The sequence below is a fragment of the Mesoplodon densirostris genome, chromosome 5 (assembly GCF_025265405.1).
Source record: "Mesoplodon densirostris isolate mMesDen1 chromosome 5, mMesDen1 primary haplotype, whole genome shotgun sequence".
In the NCBI taxonomy this organism is placed as follows: Eukaryota; Metazoa; Chordata; class Mammalia; order Artiodactyla; family Ziphiidae; genus Mesoplodon; species Mesoplodon densirostris.
The window spans coordinates 99,841,758-99,848,073 of NC_082665.1; the positions used below are offsets into that span (position 1 = coordinate 99,841,758).

The following is a 6,316-nucleotide window of genomic DNA, read 5'->3' on the forward strand; positions in this document are numbered from 1 at the left end:
ACATAAAGGGGGGAAGGGGGTTATTTTTTAAAACCACTGAGTACAAATATCACCTTGTAGAGCTTTTCAAAGTCATACGCCCTAATCTGTTTATGGTCCACTTGATAAATATCACCTATCAAAGCTTATTTCTCTGGGGTTTTATTAGAGCAGGCACTTAAATTTCTTTTAAAAAGTGAACACTTTAGTCACAGGTTTTTAGCCAATATCTCTGGCTAGAAGCCTGTGGCATTTGTTGTTTTCAAAGTCCCTCTTTTGGCAAGAATACAAATTCACCTCTCTCTCCTAAGTGCCTCAACATTGAGGGCCACAAAAAAGAGCTGAACGAAAGAGGAAGGACCAGAAACTGAATTCTATCCCACAGGGGACAGTAAAGATTTAGAATTTGTATTTATTCATTTGTTCAGTGGATTTTAAGTATTATCTGTATAGGCTTCCATTCACTTTATGTTATTAATATTAATACTTTATTCATAATATTTATATAGTAATGTGACTGTGTTAAAGTTCTCCAGAGAAACAGAACCAGTAGGATATATATAGATATGTATAAGAGGAAACTTATAAGAATTGGCTCATACAGTTATGGAAGCCAAGAATCCCACAATCTGTACAATCTGTGGTCTACCAGCTGCAGAACCAGAAAGGCTGATGTTGCCACTCAGTCCAAGTCAGTAGGCCTGAGAAGCAAGGGGAGTCAATGGTGTAACTCCCAGTCCAGGGGAGGAGTAGAGGGTAAACCCCAGAGTCTGAAGGCCCAAGAACCAAGAGCCAATGTCCAAGGGCAGGAGAAGATGGATGACCCAACTCACAATGAAAGAGAATTCACCCTTCCTTCACCTTTTTGTTCTATTCAGACCCTCAACAGATTGCCATCACCAATGTGGGTGGGCAGTAACCAATCTTCCTTACTCAGTCTACTGAATCAAACCCATCTCTTCCAGAAACATCCTCATAGACACACCCAGAAATAATGTTTATTCCAGCTCTCTAGGCATCTTTAAGCCAAGTTGACACATAAAATTTAAAATTAACCATCACAGTGACCTTGGAGAACTCTCAACAACCCAGAGCTTAGGGAAACCACTTATGTCAGACTGTTCAAAAATGCCAATAAGGAGCCTTGAGTAGCAAAACTATAGGACCAGAAAGATGTTAAGAGTAGGAATGGAGGTGGGGCACACTTCAAACAGACTTTGGGAATGATAAGACGATGATGGAAAAAATATGGTCTTAGAGGCAGCTGGAAGAGGGCAGTACTCCCAGACCTCCCACCCTGTGTTCCCCCCTCCCCATAACCGTGTTAGCAGCAGCTCTGTGGCAGCATAGGTGGTAGCCAGTACAAAGGGAGCTCGTCCTAGCTCTGGTGCCATCAACACTGAAGCAGCTTGACATATCAGACACTACATGTTATAAAGCTAATAGCAGAATCCCCAGGGCCTCACATAACTCCCTGTAATAGCATCAGGGCTTATTGGAGACTGGTTAGATTTTTCAGTTTTCTTTCAAAGAAGTCAACATATTGTAGACTAATATCTGGACTGAGTAAAAACATCCATAGCAAAAACTATGGATGAAACTATCTGGACTCCAAAGGATAAAAGAAAGAATTTCTTGGGCTTCCCTGGTGGCGCAGTGGTTGAGAGTCCACCTGCCAATGCAGGGGACATGGGTTCATGCCCAGTACAGGAAGATCCCACATGCCGCAGAGCAGCTAGGCCCGTGAGCCATGGCCGCTGAGCCTGTGCATCCGGAGCCTGTGCTCTGCAACAGGAGAGGCCACAACAGTGAGAGGCCCGTGTACTGCAAAAAAAAAAAAAAAAAAAAAAGAATTTCTTCATAGTGAGATATGGCCTTACTAGTACCCAAGGCTGGTGAAGCAATAGTACACTGTATTTACAGAGCTTATGTGTACTCTTTTATATGATTTTCCATTTTACCTTAACTGATTTTTATTGAGCACATATTTGAGGGATTTTATATTTATATAATTAAGCCCATCAGCTTGTTTATACTACTTTTATATTGCTCTCACATTAATATAGTTCACAGTCCCAGAGCATGTCCTGTGTGCCAAATACTAAGCTGAAGGCTTAAATTAGAAGTCTAATTTGTCTAATGTAGTAGACATTAGCCTTAAATTCAACCCAACAATAGCTCTAAACTTATTGCCCTTTATAACCAGAATAATCCTTTCTCATGTCTTATAATTTTGTGTTCTGTAATTTCATTTTTTTTATAGTGTGTGAAATGAGACATGGGTCTAAGTATATTTATCTCCATACCAATAATTAGTATGTCTAAGAGCAGAGTCCACAAACAATGGCTTGTGGGCCAAATCTGGCCTGCTGCCTGTTTTTGTAAACAAAGTTTTATTGAAACAGAGTTACACTCAGTTGTTTATATATTTTCTACAGCTGCCTTCACACCACAAAGGCAGAGCTGAGAAGTTGCAAGGCCGAAAATATTTACTATCTAGCCCTTTACCTAAAAACACTGATCACACAGTCTCCCAAGGCAAAAGAAATAAAAGCAAAAATAAACAAATGGGACCTAATCAAACTTGAAAGCACAGCAGAAGAAACCATCAACAAAAAGACAACTTACAGACTGGAAGAAGAAATTTGCAATGATGTGACTGACAAGGGGTTAATATCCAAAATATACAAACAGCTCATACAACTCAATATCAAGAAAACAAACAACCCAATCAAAAAATGGGCAGGGGCTTCCCTGGCGGTGCAGTGGTTGAGAGTCCGCCTGCCGATGCAGGGGACACGGGTTTGTGCCCCAGTCCGGGAAGATCCCACATGCCACGGAGCGGCTGGGCCCGTGAGCCATGGCTGCTGAGCCTGCGCTCCGCAACGGGAGAGGCCACAACAGTGAGAGGCCCGCGTACAGCAAAAAAAAAAAAAAAAAAAGGGGGCAGAAGACCTAAATAGATGTTTTTCCAAAGAAGACATACAGATGGTCAACAGGCACATGAAAAAAAGCTCAACATTGCTAATTATTAGAGAAACACAAATCAAAGCCACAAGGAGGTATCGCCTTACACCTGTCAGAATGGCTATCATCAAAAAGTCTACAAATAATAAATGCTGGAGAGGGTGTGGAGAAAAGGGAATTCTCCTACACTGTTGTTGAAAATATAAATTGGTGCAGCCACTATGGAAAACAGCCTGGAGTTTCCCTAAAAAAACAGAACTATCACATGATCTAGCAATTCTACCCCTGGGCATGTATCTGGAAAAAAAAAACAACTCAAAAAGATACATGCGCTCCAATGTTCATAGCAGCACTATTTACAACAGCCAAGATGAGGAAGCAACACAAGTACCCATCAACAGATGACTGGCTTAAGATATGGTACATATATACAATGGAATATTACACAGCCATAAAAAAGAATGAAATATTGCCATTTACAACAACATGAATGGACCTAGGGAATATTATGCTTACTGAAGTAAGTCAGACAAAGACAAATATTTTATGATATCACTTATATGTGGAATCTAAAAAATAATACCAGTGAATCTACATGCAAAACAGAAACAGACTCACAGACATAGAAAACAAACTTATGGTCACCAGAGGGGAGAAGGAGTAGGGGAGGGACAAATTAGGACTATGGGATTAACAGATACAAACTACTATAAATACAACAGACAAGCAACAAAGATTTACTGTATAGCACAAGGAATTATAACCAATATCTTTAAATAACCTATAGTGGAATATAATCTGGGTAAAAAACCTCTCAATCACTATGCTCTATACCTGAAACACTATTCTAAGTCAACCATAGTTCAATTAAAAAAAAATTTGAAGGGGAAAAACAGTAATGATCACATAATTATTTCTTTCTTCATTTTTTTTTTTTTTTTTTTTTGCAGTACACAGGCCTCTCACTGCTGTGGCCTCTCCCGTTGCGGAGCACAGGCTCTGGACACGCAGGCTCAGCAGCCATGGCTCATGGGCCCAGCCGCTCCACGGCATGTGGGATCCTCCGGACCGGGGCACGAACCCGTGTCCCCTGCATCGGCAGGCAGACTCCCAACCACTGCGCCACCAGGGAAGCCCTCTTCATTGTTTTTATCTCATCTGTTATTGCTTTTTAATTCTTTTCTGAGTCACCATATGAAAAGTACCAGACAATGTAAAAAAAAAAAAAAGTTTTTAATGTTTTTAAAATTTAACCCAAACTTTTCCTTTACTGACATTTACTGTTTTAGATTAATTAAACGTCAAAAGTTGCTCAAGTGAAGAGATATAGATGAACAAACTAATTGTAGTTGTTTACTGTTACTATAGCAATAGTCAACAAGCAACAATACCTCACTGCCATACAATAATAGGCATTTATTTAGATCATGCCTCTGCCGAGGGTCTAAGCTACTGGTCTAAGCCGGGCCAACTCGTACCACTCTTCCACATGGTACTAGCTGATAGGAGAGTACCACTCTCCTATCAACCTCTTCCTGGGACCAGGAGGCTACCCTAGGCAGGTTTTCCTCATGATGGCAGAAACCTACAAGGTTTCTCAAAACCTAGACTCAGGACTGGCACAGTGACACACTCACCACATCCCATTGGCCAAAACAATTCACAAGGTCAACCCAGATTCAAGGGGCAGGAACCTATACTGCAAAGTCACATAGCAAAAGGCAAAGCTGCAGGGACAGATGAACTGTGGTCCATGAGACAATCTATCACACGTGTGTACACATTTGAACTTTAAAGTACATTTGCATTTCTACATAATTTTTTTTTAATATGGAACGCTTCACAAATTTGCATGTCATCCTTGCGCAGGGGCAATGCTAATCTCTGTACTGTTCCAATTTTAGTATATGTGCTGCTGAAGTGAGCACATCTACATGATATAATTTTAATATTTAATCCTGATGAAGGTTCTAGGAATTAGGTATTATCATGGTTGCCGTTTAAGAATGATGAAGCTGAGTCAGGGCTTCCTCCTTGCCCAATGTCAAACAGTCTGGAAGTGGCAGGAGAAGGACTTGAATACAAGCCTATTTCCAAAGGCTTTTCCTCCGGGTCGTATTTGCATTATTAAATTTGTCTAGTGAGGAGGCAGTGGCTATGGCCTGGTAAAATTCAGTCCTTCTTGTCCATAGTATAGGACTCTAGCTACTCAGGTGCTATAGACTGAATATTGGTGTCCCCCCAAAACTCATATGTTGAAATCTAATCCCCAAAGTAATGGCATTTGGCGGTGGAGCCTTTGGGAGGTGATTAGGTGATGGGGACAGAGCTCTCATGAATGGCATTACTGCCCTTATAAAAGAGACCCCAGAGAGCTCTCTCACTCCTTCCACCATGTGAGGATACAGTGAGAAAACAGCTATCTTTTGAAGCCAGAAGCGAGCCCTCACCAGATGTGGGATCTGCTGGCCCCTTAATCTTGAACTTCTCAGACTCCACAATTGTGAGAAACAAATGTTTGTTGTATAAGCCACCCAGTCTCTGGCATTTTTGTTACAGCAGCCCGAATGGACTAAGACACCAGGCCCCAGTGTGGGGGAGTCCAAAAGACTTACTTCCACCGACCAAAGTGAGCAGAAGTGATGTGTGCCACATCCAGGTCAAGACTTTTTAAAAGAAAGCCTGCCTCCGGCTCACTTGCTTTCCCCTTTGGCCAGGTGGATGAAGACAAGGCTGTCCAATGAGCTATCTGAAATAATGGATGTATTCCACGTCTGCACTATCTCATACGGTATCCCCTAGCCCCAAGTGAACACTTGATGTATGGTTAGTACAACTGAGGACTTGAATCTTTAATTTAACTGGCTCTAATGCCTCTAAGTAAAGGAATTCTAATTAAGTTTGTTATGGAATTCAGTAAATTGAGGATTGAGATTGAAAACAGATGGAAAGGAATTGGAAAATGTGAATGTTCCCTAAATTGATAGAACTGTCTGGCAGATGTCAAATAGTGGCCAATACTTTGGGAAGAAAAATAGGTATCTAAAAGAAACAAACTCTTGATATAGTTACAGTTTGATATTTCCAGTTTCCTTCTGACTGGGTAACAAATTAAGCTCCCTTTTACTACAGAATTAATTCACCTCTCTCACTGGTAAATAATTTATCACTTTGAGGCAACCTGACATACAATACACAGGCATAAAGCCACTTTTTCTAAAATCCACTAGTTCCCTGGAGCAGTTGTATCTCTTATTGATATTTATTGTAACAACCCAATACTCCTAATGGTTGTGACATTCGGCTCGTCTGAGCACTTTCAAAACAAATAACACCAGCATAGCTCCCAAACACCACTGCCATCCATCAC

General features: G+C 40.9%; 1 non-coding gene across 1 annotated transcript; it reads right to left on the reverse strand.

Annotated features, from left to right (window-relative positions):
- Positions 1–4,770: 4,770 nt before the first annotated feature.
- Positions 4,771–4,874, reverse strand: LOC132491527 (U6 spliceosomal RNA). The gene has a single exon (XR_009532735.1). It is a non-coding gene; the product is annotated as a U6 spliceosomal RNA (small nuclear RNA).
- Positions 4,875–6,316: the final 1,442 nt, after the last annotated feature.